The sequence below is a fragment of the Zingiber officinale genome, chromosome 10B, assembly GCF_018446385.1.
Source record: "Zingiber officinale cultivar Zhangliang chromosome 10B, Zo_v1.1, whole genome shotgun sequence".
Taxonomy (NCBI): domain Eukaryota; kingdom Viridiplantae; phylum Streptophyta; class Magnoliopsida; order Zingiberales; family Zingiberaceae; genus Zingiber; species Zingiber officinale.
Window position 1 is genome coordinate 17,910,586 of NC_056005.1, and position 19,551 is coordinate 17,930,136.

Here is a 19,551-nt window from a genome sequence, read left to right on the forward strand (position 1 = left end):
GTGTCCTATGCTATTCAAATCTTTTGTTTGTGTTTTGCTATGCGCCAAAGTATCTTCGTTTTGAATTTAAATCCCTAGCGATTGGTTAGCTCATGAAATCGATGACGATCTCTACCTGTTTATGGTGATATACTTTCTGTTGATTTTTCATAAAAATGAATGTCTAAGATCATTCTTTTGTGGTTTATTTCCTGGGCATTTTATTTAACTGCTTATTTGGTTTTGTGCATTACTTGTAGTCATTTTCGGATTGATTAAATTGCGTATCCATTCCCATTCTTTTTTTTCGTAACGGAAAAAAATCCGAAGTATTTTTTTTGTTAAAAAAGAAGACTTAATATGGTAGCTTTCCTCTTTCATTTTTTGTTTCGATTAGTTTCCTTTATCTTCTCCTTCACTTTTGTCCTGGGGCATAAAGGGACACGGTAAGTACGATTTGTTATCAAGGCTATAGTTTTGAATCAATGTATAGTGGGTTGAGAATTAGTGATGTTTTTAATTGAAGATTTGAAAGAAAGTAAATGATATGGAAGCCTAAAGTGAGTTTTTAATTTTAGATTAAAGATGTGAATGGGGTGAGGCACATCTATATGGAAGCACATCATATTATATACATCTTATATTTAATATGCATAATATTGTTAGCTAAATGCATATTTGAACAATGTTTAGCTCTTGTATTGAAATTTTTATTTATTTTTTTAATATTTTTAGCTTTTTATCTAAATAGATATGATAAAAAAAATTTTCCTCACTGTTCAATGTTTATGAACTTAGGCAAAACAATTAATTTCATGAAGCAACTCAAGTTTCATTTGTATTTCTTTACATAACTGGTTGACTTCTTATGTTAATTCACAATAAAACACACAAGTTTGATCTGAAATTAAAAATTTATTTCGCCACTGGGGAACCAATACTCCTACGACCAGAGTTACCCTCTAGTAAAGAATCAATGGAGTCAGTCCCATCTTTTGAAAGTGTTCATTTTTTAGCCCTCATGATCGACTTCTCCAACGTATCAGAGTCCAGCAGATCAAGCGGCAACTCGATGCCCTTGATGTAGTTTGTCACAGCTCCATGTCGTTCACTTTCTTCCGAATCTCAATAAAAAAATCTACCACGAATCAATTCAAGCTTCTAATTTTGATCTCAAACTATCACCAACTTATTATGTCTCTTTGTACCGTTAGACGGAAGCGAAGGAGATGATGGAGGAATTCTTCGAGACGTAGATAATGGAGGGAAACGAACTACATGTTTTGGGTAATACACAAAACTAAGTACACGGTTCACTGAAATGTTGTTATTTCGTTTTAGTCATTTTGCTTTTCGAACTGGATAACAATATCTCTTGGATTACATTTAAAAATATAAGTTTTATTAAAAAATGATTTTATTTTCTTTATTAATATTTCCTAAATATTTATATCTTACTTTGTTTTTTGCGTACTCGAATTATTTCAATTTATTTAAATGAATTTTATTATGTAAATGTTTTAATTGATATTTTTTTTAAGCCTCTCGGGTTAAGGCGCCGTGGTAGGACATCTAGATTGTCACCCAGGAACTCGTAGTTCGAACTCAACTACGACGTATTTACAGGAATTTTTCCTTCAAATAGGGAACGTAATCAAAGGTCGCTGGGCTGACTGCGCATGTGCTTCCCGATTTATCTGGTGACAGGTGAAAAATTTTCGTGGGACTGGTCCGATAACTCTTGGAATAGTTAATGAGACTAAATAGGATTATCATTTTTTTAATTGGTATTTTTAACAAATTAGTTAAAGAAGCTGCCAAATAAATTTTTAAAATGAATTTATCTTTGCGTAAACATATATAATATAATACATAAAAATATATAAATTATATAAAATAAATATTTACTGTCAAGTAATTAAATAATATTATAATTTATTGTAAAAAATCTTAATCTAAAATAAAGTAGAAATTAGATTATTAATCATATTTTAAGTTAGGTAGGCAAAATATCTTTTCATTCAAAGAATCGATGAGATAAAAGATAGATAGGTGCGGTTGTGATTTTTCTAGAAGAATTGATGAGATACAGATGGATTGATATGGTTGTATCAATCTACAGAAGAGTTAAAACAGATGAATTAATGCGTTATAATATGAAAAGGATAAGAAAAAGAAATCTATAGTAAAAATTGGAGAGGAAAATGAGAAGAGAGAATGATAAAGAATAGATGAGGATTGAGATAGCAAGAAAAAGTGATGCAGATAGTAGAAATTATATTATGCATCTGTGATTTGAGAAAGATAAGAGGTTTAAATTATTAATAAAATTTAAAAATATTTTTAGTATGAAAAGAAATAAAGGATATTAACATAATTTAATTTTAGACTTCACCAAATTAATTAAGAATTGATTATTAAAAAGTTACATATTCCTAAATAGTAAGATGTTTGATAGTCTTAGCTTCACGTTTCAATTGAATGTTTTTATTTTTTTACTATCTAAAGTTATTTTATTCTTTGTTTTTTTATAATTTTTATTAAAACTATTATCTTTTTTTTTTTGAAAATCTAAAATAAGTAGGAAAGTGCTCATAGCCCATTCAAATAACAAATATTCTTAGGTCCATTTTTTTATTAAAAAACAAAATACTATACAATACACCGTAATTAAAATTTAAATTTAAATACTTTAATTATTTATTAGATGACCTAACCGTTATATCGTTGCCGGGGCATGAACCCCTCCTTCAATTCCATAAAGGAGTGTAATTCAGCTTGTATTTTAGTGTTTGTTTTTTCACATATTAAGAAATTTAATTAATCCATTTTATTCCGGTGACGTCATTTATATTGGTAAAATTGCAGATTAAAATTGTTGCTGCATCATTGGTGGAAAGAAATCGCTGCTTTAACTGTCCTCCGTAACACTCCCACACATTTTAGAAAAGAGTAAATGACATATCCAATCTTAGCCGAACGATCTTTCTGAACGTATAATTTAAAATAGTTTTTACTAAAAATCAAACTATTCCTCACTAATTATAAACTCTGTCCGAGTTGATTCTCGGTTAACATCCGTGGTGCAAAATTGTTGCTGCATCATGACTTAACAATAAGAGAACACAAATTAAAATATTGTGATAGATATATTTAAGATTTTAGAAATTTTAGTATAGATTTAATGTTTTAAAAACATATTTACTAAAATGTGGGTAAATATTATAAGAATTTAAGTATTTTTTTTATTATTCTAGGAAAAAGATTTTGGGCCTTGAAACCGGAATGATAATTTCTTTTTAGAATCCGATAAAAAATTTGATATCCGACTCAGAGAAGGATATGAAGGTAATTTTTATATCCGATTAAATAAATAGATATAGATATGAAAGTAGATATTGTAAAATTCTATCCATACCTTATCCGATATCCGATAGATATATTATATTATATATAAACCCGCTAAAATTTTGAAGTGTACTTAACCATTGGCACTTCTATATATTTATATCATATATAAGTTATAAATCCTATACCTGTGCAAGAATTTTGAAATGCACGTCTCTTTTTCTCTCAGAGTCAGTCGAAGGGGCGAGAGCGAGTCAACGAGACGAGGAAGACACTGCGAAGGCGGAGATTAAACAGTTCAAGTGACCCAAAAATTTGTCCTTGCTTCAAGCTCCGCCTTTGTTTTGGATAAAAAACACAATTAAACAACCATCTCAGACTCTCAGTTCGTCGAATACTATTTAGGGTTTAAGGCTGTCCAGGTTTTTTTTTTTTAATGATCTTGACTTCTTATTTTATTTGAAAATAGGAGGTCAAAAAGATGAAAAAAAGTTAATGATTATTCCATTTATCTATAGTTTGAATGAGAAAGTCATTATTACTTTCTTTATGTTGTCTTTTTTTTTAAAAATTTTTAACATACATTATAATATCATTTTTAGTCTATAAAATGAATCCAGTAGATTCTACAATAGAAAAATAAAGTGCTATTATCTATTATAAATTATGAGATTCCATAAATTTCTGAAGTAAATAATGAGATTCCACAAGATTAACCAAATATGACATCTGGTACTGTTGATGCTTCTCCTAGTACTGATGCTTCTCCTAGTGCAATAGGAATGAGAAAGTTAACATCTGATGTTTGAAATCATTTTTGAAGAAAGAAAATTAATGGAATGGATAAGACAATTTGCATGAGCAAAAATTTATCCAAGACGAATTGTTAATGATATAAGGTAGAAAATACTAATCAAATAAAAAAACAAGAGAGATTTCGTTATTAAAGGCTTTCAATTTAACTAAGAAACCTCAAGATGTATGCTTGCTAAAATGATAATTTTACATGAGTATCTAGTAACAATAGTAGAGCATCATGTATTTTGTAAGCCTTTAGCAAGTCTTTAATCTTTATTCAAGGTTCCATGTCATAATACCGTTAAAAGTGATATACTGTAAATGTATGACTATGCAAAGATAAAAATATTAATATAAGATATGATAAACAAAAAATAATTATTAATTAATAAATTAACTTACTAATTTTTTTGAAAATTTTTGGAATTTAAATGCAGTAAGTCTGATATATTTAAGAAGAGGAGGAGGAGGAGGAGGGGGGGGTAGAGAAAATTTAATTATCCTATTTAAATTATCCTATTTAAATGAGAAAAAATTTAATTTCTATAAATAATTCCTTTTCTTTTTCTATTCACTCAGCCCTAACTCCTTGATGCTCTTCGCCGCCTTCCCCTTTGCAGAAATAGATAATTATATTATAAATGTTCAAGCTTTTACAATCTCAACATACAATCAAAAAATACAATCAAAAGAATACATCATGAATTAGACACATAAGCTCACACCCTATGGATGAGGTGTCAGTCAACAAGAGAGTCCATGACATATATTGACTTACGTACAAAAACTATAAGACAAGGAATGCAAGGACATGCAATGCAACTCCATGATACCAATCAAATGGTGCCATCACGTTTCCACATTTTGCCACAAACGTTGCCACCAAATTCAATTTAACACCCAATTCAAATCTGTTTACCGCCAAAGTCAAACTACACAGCAACGATGATGAAGACAGCCAACGTGCATTCGTCGCAGTATTTGCACAATCTGCAAGCTGCTCAGCTACGAGAAGGCCACCTCAAGGTGAGGTTAACCTTTTTAATTCTTGCATAAGTCCACAAAATGATAAATATAGATTTGGACCTTGTGTAATATCCTATCGACATCAGAACTCTTCCCCTCGTAGAGACACCTGTTGCGAGCTTTCCATAGAACATATATCATACTAGAAACTCCAAGATATCGGACCTTCATTCGCCGGCTTACATCGTTGTAGTGTTGGCCAAGCATATGAAATAGCTCCACCACTGAGTTAACTTCATAACTTAACTCCAACCAACTCTTCACCTTGTTCCAAAGAGTACATGTGATAGGGCACTCCAGGGCCGTCTCAAGGTTTCATGAGACCCTGGCCAAAAAACTTAGGTCTTTAATAATTTTATTTTTTTTAAAAAAAATTTCCCCTCACCCTTTTTCATTCGGACATGGGACCGACAATGGCAGGTTTATTTTTTTTTAAAAACAAATATTAATTTAAAAGTAATTTTTTATGTAAAATTTAGTTTTCTAACTTTTTGAGATGCAAAATTATTAATTAAATTTTTATATTCAAGTTTTGATAATAAATTTTTTTCAATTGATAAAATTGCTAGATTATTTAATCATTCTTGAGACATTATTGAACATAAATAAGATTTTATTAATTTTAATTTTGAAAAACTTCTTTCTGCCGAAGCTACACTAACAGGTATAGTTAATAATATTCTATAAGCTATCCATGCATTAGGAAAAGAATTTATTTTTTTTATAAGGTTCAATACCTCAAGTGTGGTTTTTAATTCTGGATTTATTATTTCTTTTAAAACTTTTAATTCTAAAAATAAATCTAAACCCTCAATATCAGATAACATGTCGTGTGTTAAAAAAATTTCAAGATTTAAACATTTTATTTTTTAAAAATTATCATTGAGCAATTTTAAATTTTCTATGTCATATAAAAAATTAAAATTATCTTCATATATTTTAAATTGTTCAAATCTACTTTGAAGTGAAGAACGATAATATAATTAAAATAATTAATTTTAAAAGATTCTTCAGGTGAAAGCTTCACCTCATTAATTTTATTCTCATCAAATCGTTTATTTCTTCTAATTACACGTTTTTCATGAAATTTTGGTTCTATATTCATTTCATTCGCAATCTCTTTAGCAGAAATCACAGCATATATGAATCCATTTTCTCTATAATCATTAAAAAAAGAAACAAGACCTTTTAACTGATCTAATGCAATAACAATATTCATATCTTTATACTGTAAAGATTTACTGACAGTATTAACTGCAGATAATATATCATACCAAATAACCATACCTAATAAAAATTCAAAATTTTCAAACTCATATGTTGCTAAAGAATTTGCTTCACTTTTTGTTTTAGGATCATCACTAGTTTCTGCAAGTTTATATAAAGCTTCTCTTATTTGTGGAGCTTGATATTTTATTGCTTTAACACTTTCAAGATGACTTTCCCAACGTGTTTGTGATAATGGTTTAAGAGTTAAATTAGAAACACGGTCTTGTAAAATTTTTCATCTTTTTGTAGAAAAGAAAATAATTAGTAAATACGTTGTATCACACCAAAAAATATTATAGCACTAGGACAAGAATTAGTCATATCACATAGTACTAAATTAAGACTATGACAACCACATGGTATATAAAAAACTCTAGAATTTATATCTAACAATCTCTTTTGTACGCCTTGTTGTTTACATTTCATATTAGCCCCATTATCGTATCCTTGTCCTCTTATGTCATTTACATCTAGTTCAATTATCTTTATTATATTAATAAACGTATCAAAAAGATCTTTTCCTGATGTATCATCTACTTTTAAAAATTCTATAAAATATTCTTCTATTTTGATTGAACTTATAAGAGACATTTGTTTTTGATGACTTACATCAGGAGTACAATAAGTATAACTGGAAAATATTTTGCTTCTTTTATTTTTTTAATTATAATATTGTTTACTTCTTTTCCTAATATATTTATTAACTCATTTTGTATATTATGCCCCAGATAATGATTATGAATTTTACCATTTTGAATACGTTTAAGGTGTTCTTGCATTATCGGATCAAATTCTGCAATCATTTCAATTAAACCTAAAAAATTTCCATTGTTATCTTGATAAATTTTCTCATTTGTACCATGAAATGCCAAATTATTTTTTGCAAGATTTTTAACTACAGCAATAATTCTTATTAATACATTATTCCAATGTTCTTTTTCCTTATTTATTTTTTCTTGTAAATTTTGATCAATTGTTTTATTTTTAACAAATCTCATTTCAATATCAAACCAAATATTCATATTTATAATATGTTCACTGCTTGTTTCGTGACTTTTAAGTTCAGTACAAAAGATTTTTCCAATCTCGACATCCTTCGTTTGCTAATTAAATTGTAATTGATTTTTGACTAAATAATTTACAACAAAAACAAAATACTTTATCTAATTCTTTTGAAAATATTAACCATTTTCTATCATGTTTTTCTCCATTTGGCAATGTTCGAATGTAATGAATTATAGAAAAATGTCTAGAATTTTTATCATTTGGAAAAGAAATATTGATTTTATGATTTTTTAATTACATAAATCAGGTTAGTAAATAGTAATGCTAGTAATTTGCTTGAATTGAAAAATAAAATATGGAGAAAAAAATTCATACAATTGGTCAATTGCTAATGAGCAAGTAATCATAGAATGACCCTATGCTTCGACATAATATCTGGCCTTCATCAATGATGGCCACGCCACCTCAAGAACTCTCGACATGAAGAAACCATAGGCATTTACAGTCCCATTTTTCCTCGCCTCAAACCACTCAGCCAACAACATATTCACCCTAAACATTGTGAGCATAATCCGGACATGATTATTGGCTACGTGGTTTTCTTTTTTTTTCCTTGCATTAGTGGTGATAAACTTTCCTAGCTTTAAGGGATAAAGTACTGGAATTAGTCTTCCTAATTTTAAGGGATAAATCATTGGAATTAGTCTTAGTCTTATGGTGTATATAAAGGGTCATAGAGATGTGTATTCATTCAATTCATTTTTTTCATCTTCTAAGAAAGTATTCTATCAGTTGTCTTCTTCCTCGCTCTATATATATATATATTTTTTTTTGCATATTAGTGTGTGCCTTGGGTGTGCTATTCATCGATTCTAAGCCAACATACATGAGGTGTCAGGCAATAAGAGAGTCCATGACATCTCTTGACTTAGGTACAAAACTATAAGACAAGGAATGCAAGGACACGTAATACAACTCCATGATACCATCAAATGGTACCATCACGTTTCCACATTTTGCCACGAACGTTGCCACCAAAGTTAATCTGCCACCCAATTCAAATATGTTTACCACCAAAGTCCAACTACATAGCAATGATAAGGAAGACAGCCAACAAACGTAGCCCCTTGGATTTTATTCCGAATGACCACAAGCCATTTAATAAGAGGAGAGTCCGAAGCTTTAACTTCCCATTACCCAAAATCAATCCACTTGAGGTAATGTTGGTGCACCTATCTTACCCATAGTGAATCTGTATTTGTTTGAATCACCCATAGTGTCTTGCTAAGAAGAGCTTCATTCCATGCATGAAGGCCACGAAGTCCATAACCACCATAATGTCGAGAAAGATATATAGTGGCCCAAACAATAGGAGGATGCTTTGAAGACCACACAAACGTATGACAAATTGCTTTGATCTTTTCAATGACACCGTCGGGAATAGGGAGCATAGAAAGCCAATAAACTTCACTCCTTGAAACACCGTCTTCACTAACTCCAACGCCCCACTTATGATAAAGTATGCTTTGGCTAAGAATTAATCTTCCTCGTAATAGTATCAAGTAATGACCCATAGTTTGCAATCCGCAACTTCTTTGCTACTGGTGGAATCCTGAGTATTAGAATGGAAATCCTCCTTCTTGGAAGCTAATAAGTTGGAGCAATCAGTCCTTCATTCTATCATCAATCCCCACCATATATATATGAGACTTTAGTGAATTAGCATGAAGCCCTGTTTCATTGCCAAAAACCTCCAAACAATCCACCAATACTTTTATTGAGGACTCATCCGTCCGTGCAAATAATATCAAATCATCAGCATATGCAAGATGGGTGATGCCGACCTCTTTACACATAGGATGGAAGTGAAAAGAAGGCATCAAGGAGGCAACCTACAATCTGCATGATAATACTTCTATGCACATACCAAAGAGTAGGGGAGATTGGGGGCCACCTTGCCTTAGACCGCGACACCTACTAAAGAATCCATAGATGACACCATTTAGAGAAATAGAATAGGAGGTCATAGTTACATACTTCCTAATCTATCCAAAATATCGTTGGGGAAAACCAAAACTAACAAGGGCCACAATGAGAAAATCACAATCTACTGTATCAAATGCCTTCTGCAAATCAACCTTGATTATACATCTCGGGGAGATTCTTTTACGCACATATTTCTATAGCAACTCCTGAGTGAGATTAATGTTGTCACCAATAGATCACCCTTTCACAAAAGTCGCTTGCGCCGGATCCAACAAGTTCCCCAAAACCCCCACTAACCGATCGGCCAGTACCTTTGCAATGACCTTGTAGAACACATTGTAACATGAGATGGGCCGGTAATCTAAAACTCTTGGGGCATAGTCCACCTTTGGCACCAAAGATATCAATGAATGGTTCCATTGTTTAAGTAATTCGCCACTCTGAAAAAATTCTTGAACTGCTGCGATAAACTCTGGCCCAACAACATCCTAATACGAAGTGAAAAACTTCATTCCATATCCATCAAGACCCGGTGCCTTGTCACTCCCAATGTCGTATAAGGCTGCTTTAATTTTCTCCACCTCCACCGGCTTGATTAAGTCCTCAGATTGACTATGAGTGAGTTTCCTTCCAGGAAGACCACCGCTATCCATAGGGTCACACGCCACCTTTTTCCCAAGTAGATCATGAAAGAAGTCCACAAATTCATCTGCTACTTCACCCAAGCTTGATGTTGCTCCCCATTTCGCTTTGTGATTGTGATGATGACATTTCTCTTGTTATTCCACTTCCCTACATCATGGAAGAATTTAGTACACTTATCAGAACTTCTTAAGTAAACATTCTTTGTACACTGCTGATAAAATTATTTCTCCACCTCCGCAAGTAGAGTGACATTTCTCCTTATATGATCATAGTTAATGGGAATAGTTCCTCTTTCTATAACCTCTAAATCTCCTTTTGCATTTCCGCTTGCGGCAAATCAAAGCTGGGAGGTACACCATCTAGACGTAAAGTCAACATTTTTTAACGGAGAGTTAGAAGAAGAAATATATGTCACTCAACCAGAAGGGTTTGAAGTACAAAATCAGAAACATAAGGTATACAAGTTGTCCAAGGCCCTCTATGGACTGTGGCAAGCTCCACGTGCTTGGAACATGCGTTTGAATAGGAGTCTGGAAGAGCTTGGCTTCAAAAAATGTGCTCAAGAACATGCAGTATATACAAGAGGTGAAGGAGAAGAAAGGATACTTGTTGGAGTGTATGTCGATGATCTCATCGTGACAGGAAGTAGCATAGAAAAAATCAACAAGTTCAAACAACAAATGATGACAAAATTTGAGATGAGTGATTTGGGTCTTCTCTCCTACTACTTAGGGATTGAAGTGGAGCAATAGAAGAGCCGAATTTTACTTAGGCAATCAGCTTATGCTAAGAAAATTCTATCTCAGTTCAAGATGACAGATGTTAGAGTGTATACTAAAAGCCTAGCTTTTGTATAAACATAAAGAATCACAATGGTCAAATATCTACATTTGTTTGTTAAATGTAATTTGTTCAATTAATTTATATAGTAGACAACATGGTGTGTGGTGTCACACACAGAAGATCATGTTGTCGGTTCTTTATAAATTATAAATAGTAGCTCACGACCAAGATGGAAAGGAACAAACCATTGGAAGGTCGTAGTGTAATTAGGTATTAGTTTATCTTAACTATATAATTACACTAGTACACTTAGAGTGTATTGAGTAGAACCATTAGAGGTTGTTTCTTTTTATATTGACTTTATAAAGAAACAAAGACCTCAGTTATTATGGAAGTGTGTGCTCTTAATCCTAATATAATAACAAGCACATATATTTGATATTTATTTTTTAATTTATCAATGGGTGAGATTTAGTTCGATAAATCAATAAGCCCGATAAGTTGGGAAATGATATCACTTATAGTGTGTGTTGTTGATTATAGAAGGAAACTGTGTCCTAGTGATCTAGGTTGATAATGCCCCCAAGAGGAGCTCATAAGGATTGTCATGTTAAACCCTGCAGGTGGACTTATTCCGACATGACGATAAGGTTGAGTGGTACTACTCTTGGACTAAGATATTAATTAAGTGAGTTATCAGTAACTCATTTAATTAGTGGACATTCGACATCTTAAACACAGGGAGACTAACACACTCATAATAAGAAGGAGCCCAAAATATAATTTGGGATTGGTGCGGTAGTTCAATAATAGTTCTTTAGTGGAATGAATTATTATTGATGAAATTAAGTTATGTGTTCGGGGCGAACACGAGATACTTAATTTCATCGGGAGACCAAAACCAATTCCTCCTCTCGGTTCTTATCGTAGCCTCTTGTATATAGAGATTTATACCCACCACATACCCACCTTCTTACCCACTCTTTGGTGGCCGGCCAAGCTAGCTTGGAACCCAAGCTAGGGCCGGCCAAGACCCAAAGGTGGAGCCAAGTTAATTGGCCGGCCATAGCTTGGAGCCCAAGCTTGATTGGCCGACCATATTAAATGGGAATTTATTTTTAATTAAAATTATTTCTTATGTGGATATCATGGTTTTAAAAGAGAGTTTAAAATTTAAATCTTTCCTTTTATAGCTTTCTACAAAAGATTAAGAAAAGATTTGAAATATTTCCTTATTTGTAAATTGAAAGGAAATTTTAATTTTGAGAAAACTTTCCTTTTTTAACCATGTTCATGATTTAAAAGAGAGTTTAAAAATTAAATATTCTCTTTTATTAATTTCTACAAAAGATTAAGAAAAGATTTTATATCTTTCCTTATTTGTAGATTGAAAGGAGATTTTAATTTTAGAGATAACTTTCCTTTTTGGAAATTATCCACATGTTTAAAAGAAAGATTTTAATTTATAAAATTTCATTTTTACTAACCAATCATGAAGGGATAGAAATTATTGGAGAAATTTTTATAAATTTCTGGAAACAAATTAGGAAGTTTTAATTCTTGTGTAAATTAAACTCTCCTTGTTTTGGAATTAGAAGTGGCCGACCATGATGTTTATGAGGAGGAAATTATTTTTTAATTAAATTTTTTTTTTCTTTTTCATGGCAAAAGAATTAAGGAAGTTTTTATTTAAATTTCCTTATTTGGCAAGACCAAGGATTATAAAAGAGGGGGTAAAGGTGCCTTCAAAGGTGAACAACTTTATTATTTTTCTCTCCCTCTTTTCCTTGGTGTGGCCGACCCTTCAAATTCTTCCCTCTCCTTTTTCTTTCTTCTCCTTGATGGCCGAATCTCTTCAATCTTTGAAGCTTGGAAGGTGGCCGGATCTTGCATGGAGAAGGAGGAAAAGGAGGTTTTGTTTCTAGCATCCCTTGGAGCTTGGTGGTGGTGGCTGGACCTCTACTTCTCATGGAGAATTCTTGGTGGCCGAATCTAGCTTGGAGAAGAAGGAGCTTGGTGGTTCTCATCTCGGAAGATCATTGCCCACACAACGTCCGAGATTAGAAGAGGAATACGGTAGAAGATCAAGAGGTTATTTTTGTTTACAAAGAAAGGTATAACTAGTAATTGTTTTCCGCATCATACTAGTTTTCTTTGTATAGTTATTTTTAGAAATACCAAACACAAGAGGCATATGATTATAGAGTTTTCGAATTTTTTTCGAAGTTGTGTTTCTTTTATTTTATTTTTCGAATTTGTAATTCGATTGCTCTTTTTGGTTAATCTAGAGTTATTTAAGGAAATTAAATATTAGCTTTCCTTAAAAGGCTTTGTCTAGGCGGTGGTGGTTGCTCCCATATCCAAGAAGGCCATGTGCCTCGCCATGCAGTCCTGGAAGTCAATTTTGGACATTAATATTTAATGGAATTAATAACATAGGTGGATTTGAATCAATAGTGTTAAGTTCCGCTTGCGATTCAAATCTAAACCATTAAGAACAGATAAGTTAAATTTGGAATCAACGATGTTAAGTTCCGTTTGCGATTCCTAATTTAACTTATAAAGAACACAATAGGTTATTTAAGGAAAGGTTCGACACTTGTACAAAAATTTTTGTACAGTGGAACCGGTACGATTTTCCTAGGACTAACCAACAACAGACTGCAATTCCACAAAGCATCCAATGGAACCCAAGACACAACTGCATAAAGACTTGGAAGGGACTCTAGTTGACGCCACGGAGTATCGGCACATCATTAGTTGTTTGAGATATTTGTTACACACGCGGCCAGACCTGTCATATTCTGTCGGAATGGCGAGCAGATACATGGAGAGGCCTACAATCATGCATCACAAGGTGGTCAAACAAATTCTCAGGTATTTGAAAGGTAAAATATATTTTGGACTTGCTAACATAAAGGGACCCCAAGAAATTGGTGTATTCGGCTACTCGGACAGTCACTTAGCCGACGATCTCGATGGAAGGAAAAGCACAAGTGGAATGACTTTCTATTTTAATGAAAGTTTGGTGTCCTGGAACTCACAGAAGCAGAAGACAGTGGTACTTTCATCTTGTGAGGCAGAGTTCATGGCAGCCACAACTGCGACCTGCCATGCTTTGTGGTTGAGGAGCCTTGCCAGCGAATTAACCGGTGTAGAGCCAAATTTGGTAACTTTATTTGTTGACAACAAATCTGCCATAGCCCTCATGAAGAATCCGGTATTCCATGGTCGAAGCAAGCATATAAATACAAGGTTTCATTTTATCAGAGAATGCGTTGAGAAGGGACGAATTGTGGTTGAGTTCGTTAATACTGGAGAACAGCGAGCCGATGCATTGACTAAAGCATTGCCAGGAGTGAAGTTAGCTGCCATGCGACAACTACTCGGCGTCCGTGACTTAGAACCATGTCAGGATTAGGAGGGGTAATGTGAGCATAATCCGGACATGATTATTGGCTACGTGGTTTTCTTTTTTTTTCCTTGCATTAGTGGTGATAAACTTTCCTAGCTTTAAGGGATAAAGTACTGGAATTAGTCTTCCTAATTTTAAGGGATAAATCATTGGAATTAGTCTTAGTCTTATGGTGTATATAAAGGGTCCTAGAGATGTGTATTCATTCAATTCATTTTTTTTCATCTTCTAAGAAAGTATTCTATCAGTTGTCTTCTTCCTCGCTCTATTTTTTTTTTTTTTTTTTGCATATTAGTGTGTGCCTTGGGTGTGCTATTCATCGATTCTAAGCCAACATACATGAGGTGTCAGTCAACAAGAGAGTCCATGACATCTCTTGACTTAGGTACAAAACTATAAGACAAGGAATGCAAGGACACGTAATACAACTCCATGATACCATCAAATGGTACCATCACGTTTCCACATTTTGCCACGAACGTTGCCACCAAAGTTAATCTGCCACCCAATTCAAATCTGTTTACCACCAAAGTTCAACTACATAGCAACGATAACGAAGACAGCCAACGAACGTAGCCCCTTGGATTTTATTCCGAATGACCACAAGCCATTTAATAAGAGGAGAGTCCGAAGCTTTAACTTCCCATTACCCAAAATCAATCCACTTGAGGTAATGTTGGTGCACCCATCTTACCCATAGTGAATCTGTATTTGTTTGAATCACCCATAGTGTCTTGTTAAGAAGAGCTTCATTCCATGCATGAAGGCCACGAAGTCCATAACCACCATAATGTCGAGAAAGATATATAGTGGCCCAAACAATAGGAGGATGCTTTGAAGACCACACAAACGTATGACAAATTGCTTTGATCTTTTCAATGACACCGTCGGGAATAGGGAGCATAGAAAGCCAATAAACTTCACTCCTTGAAACACCGTCTTCACTAACTCCAAGCGCCCCACTTATGATAAAGTATGCTTTGGCTAAGAATTAATCTTCCTCGTAATAGTATCAAGTAATGCCCCATAGTTTGCAATCCGCAACTTCTTTGCTACTGGTGGAATCCCCGAGTATTGGAATGGAAATCCTCCTTCTTGGAAGCTAATAAGTTGGAGCAATCAGTCCTTCATTCTATCATCAATCCCCACCATATACATATGAGACTTTAGTGAATTATCCTGAAGCCCTATTTCATTGCCAAAAACCTCCAAACAATCCACCAATACTTTTATTGAGGACTCATCCGTCCGTGCAAATAATATCAAATCATCAGCATATGCAAGATGGGTGATGCCGACCTCTTTACACATAGGATGGAAGTGAAAAGAAAGCATCAAGGAGGCAACCTACAATCTGCATGATAATACTTCTATGCACATACCAAAGAGTAGGGGAGATTGGGGGCCACCTTGCCTTAGACCGCGACACCTACTAAAGAATCCATAGATGACACCATTTAGAGAAATAGAATAGGAGGTCATAGTTACATACTTCCTAATCTATCCAAAATATCGTTGGGGAAAACCAAAACTAACAAGGGCCACAATGAGAAAATCACAATCTACTGTATCAAATTCCTTCTGCAAATCAACCTTGATTATACATCTCGAGGAGATTCTTTTGCGCGCATATTTCTGTAGCAACTCCTGAGTGAGATTAATGTTGTCACCAATAGATCACCCTTTCACAAAAGTCGCTTGCGCCGGATCCAACAAGTCCCCCAAAACCCCCACTAACCGATCGGCCAGTACCTTTGCAATGACCTTGTAGAACACATTGTAACATGAGATGGGCCGGTAATCTAAAACTCTTGGGGCATAGTCCACCTTTGGCACCAAAGATATCAATGAATGGTCCATTGTTTAAGTAATTCGCCACTCTGAAAAAATTCTTGAACTGCTGCGATAAACTCTGGCCCAACAATATCCTAATACGAAGTGAAAAACTTCATTCCATATCCATCCAGCCCCAGTGCCTTGTCACTCCCAATGTCGTATAAGGCTGCTTTAATTTTCTCCACCTCCACCGGCTTGATTAAGTCCTTAGATTGACCATGAGTGAGTTTCCTTCCAGGAAGACCACCGCTATCCATAGGGTCACACGCCACCTTTTTCCCAAGTAGATCATGAAAGAAGTCCACAAATTCATCTGCTACTTCACCCAAGCTTGATGTTTGCTCCCCATTTCGCTTTGTGATTGTGATGATGACATTTCTCTTGTTATTCCACTTCACTACATCATGGAAGAATTTAGTACACTTATCAGAACTTCTTAAGTAAACATTCTTTGTACACTGCTGATAAAATTATTTCTCCGCCTCCGCAAGTAGAGTGACATTTCTCCTTATATGATCATAGTTAATGGGAATAGTTCCTCTTGCTATAACCTCTTTCTGTATCTCCTCTAAATCTGCATTTGCTTTTTTTTTTATCTTCTCTAAAATGTACCCAAAATAGTTTTTATTCAACTCTTGCAATCTTCTTTTCAAACGGGTCAACTTTGCTTTAAGAATAAATTGAGCATTCCCAATAACCGGGGGCCGACCATGAGTCCAACACAAGCTTGATGAAACCTTCATTCAGTGACCACATATTAAGAAACTTAAAAGGTCGGTTTGGAGGTTGATCTTTCACTAGAGTGTGCACTATGGTGTAAGAGTGGTCCGAGAGGCACCCAGGCGTCGTAAACTCTACATAAACATCAAAATCTGTCATTAACAAAAAAGATCCACCAAACCTCTATCCAATTTACAAGAAACCGAACCATTGGTCCAAGTGAGTCGGCATCTAATGGAGTGAAGATCCACCAAACTGCATATCTAAGAAAAAATTTAGAAATCTCGCATTTCATAATTGGTGACCGAAGAGCCCCTTTGTCTATCCAGTGTCGATATAATAGAGTTAAAATCCCCAAGAATCAGCCATGGTTCCGATATAGACGCCCTAAGATCCGTTAGAGCCTCCCATAATAGCCTCCAAGCAACAATGGAATAAAGTCCATAAATAAATGTCACCAAGAAATCTCTCCTAGAAACCCGACACCGAACCCGACAATGAATTAATTATTCGGTTATCGAGAGCATATCCATATCAACTCTATGTAAGTCCCAAAGAAGTAGTATATGACCATGATTAGACATATCAAAATTATGAACATGCCCCATACTTGAAAACCACCTATGCATTAGGGTTAAGAGAATTGTCATCTAGCTTCGTCTCCAATAATGCCATCACTTGAATATCTTTTTGCTTGAGGAGGTGGTGTGCTCCCCTAATATTTTAGGGACTTGTGAAAGCTTCTAATGTTCCATGTTGTTATCTTCATTTGATACCTCCCAATCGGGCTGCTCAGAACTATAGTTGTTGTCCACTCTGTAAGGGCACTATGCTTCCAATGACTTCCTTGTTCTTCCCTCTATTGCTCATAGAATCATCCTGAGAGGATGCTGAAGAAGTCGATCCCAGTGTCACTGATGCAACCGAAGATGATTGTGTCGAGGATCGTGTTGCACCACTACTAGATATTTTGGACTGATGATCCACTGAAGAGGGAGAGGCCTCCTTGCTACTTAAAACCTTAGGTATAGCAGACAACTCTTGTGCGTTTGGAACCTCTTCATAATGTATATGCTGCGCGTCCACCTCATCATGATCTAGGGGAGGTTCAACCACCACAGGCTTAGGACTATGCACCATCACAATTGCCAACCCATTTTGTGCCACTAGATCCTCCACATTCTGCGGTTGTTGATTGGTTTGCCTTGCCCGACTTCTATATCTCGGTCTCGATCTTGATCTCCTTCTCCCCTAATGACCCGCTGATTTGAACCTTGGCCTTCCTGTATAAGGCATATTCATATTTGATTGCGACGCACCACCATAGTCTTCTTTCCGATCACCAATCTTTTTACAAACCTCACAATATTTGGGCACTGATAACCATGATTTTGTTACACTATTTTGATTCATACATGCATGATTTGATGTCTTGTTCATAGTTAAAACTCATATTTACACCATATTTTATGCATTGCATTTATTCTTGGACTTAATTGTAAATTATCTTATTAATACATTATCTGATGCTAATATTTGATTGTTATTTTGTAGGCATCAAAGGATCTTGAACTCAGATTAATTTGAACCAAAATTGTGCTCGAATCAGAGTTTAAACAAGACGATCAAGCTTTAGAGCAATTTGGACCGTCCATCCAAGATTAAGAGAGATATGAGCTATTCATCGAAGATCTACTCCATCTGAGCCATGTAGAAGTAGATCATAGCCATTCATGAAAATCTAGAGCTTTTGATCCAAATCTGAGATGTTTGGACCGTTGATTAAGATGGAAGAATTTTGGACCATCCGATCAAATTGAAAGTTTATTTAAAAGGTGTGAGAAGCTACAGTGATCTAGGGCTCGAGCATTTTCTTTCCTCATGATTTTTCACTATTCATCTTCTTCCTCCCGATGCTTCCGTCCCCATTCCAAATCCAAGAGTAAGTCTTATCCATCGATGGCGATCTCTGAGCTGTCGGTGTTCATCATCCGATGTCAGAGTGGTAGAGGGAGGTACCATAGTCCGAGAGATTGATTTCTATTCACTGCCGCATTCCAGATCGCGCGAGGTTCCCGATCTGTGAATTTTGCCATCCATGGAGCTTGAAGAGAGGTACCCAAGAGTTTCTAATTCCATTCTTATCTTCATTCCGCAATGATACTAGATCGATTTGATCAATCAATCTGGTTAAGCGATTCACAGAGTTCATCCTCTGTTCTTCGGGCGATGTGATTACCAGCTGTTGTGAGCTTGAAGGGAGGTACCCAGGAGCTGTGAGAATCATCTAATATTAGATGAGAGCTTGGACAATCTTCGTTGGATGCTTGAAGGGAGGTTCCCAGGAGCATTTCTGTGTCACGACAGAGTGAGTGGCTGAATCTTGGTTTTGAATGTGGAATGTGTTTTATTTTTGTTTACCTTTGATTTCCAATACCCTTGCTCAATTTTGATGATCTGATAGCATAGTTTGCAATTTACTTTCTATTTTGAACTTTCCATTTCGTTTACTGAAAATGTGTTTAGTTAGTTATTTAGTTTGGCAAACCCTTGTTCTGTTCAACTAATCTATTGTGCTTGAGATTGAACTTAAATATTGAATGTTTACTTGAGCTTTTAATTGTTTACCTCTGTTATATGTTGTTGATTGTGGTTGTGATTTGATGATCTATCAATTGATTTACTTAATTCAATGATGCATTAAAATCTGAACTTTATTGTTGCTAATATGATGAGAAGAT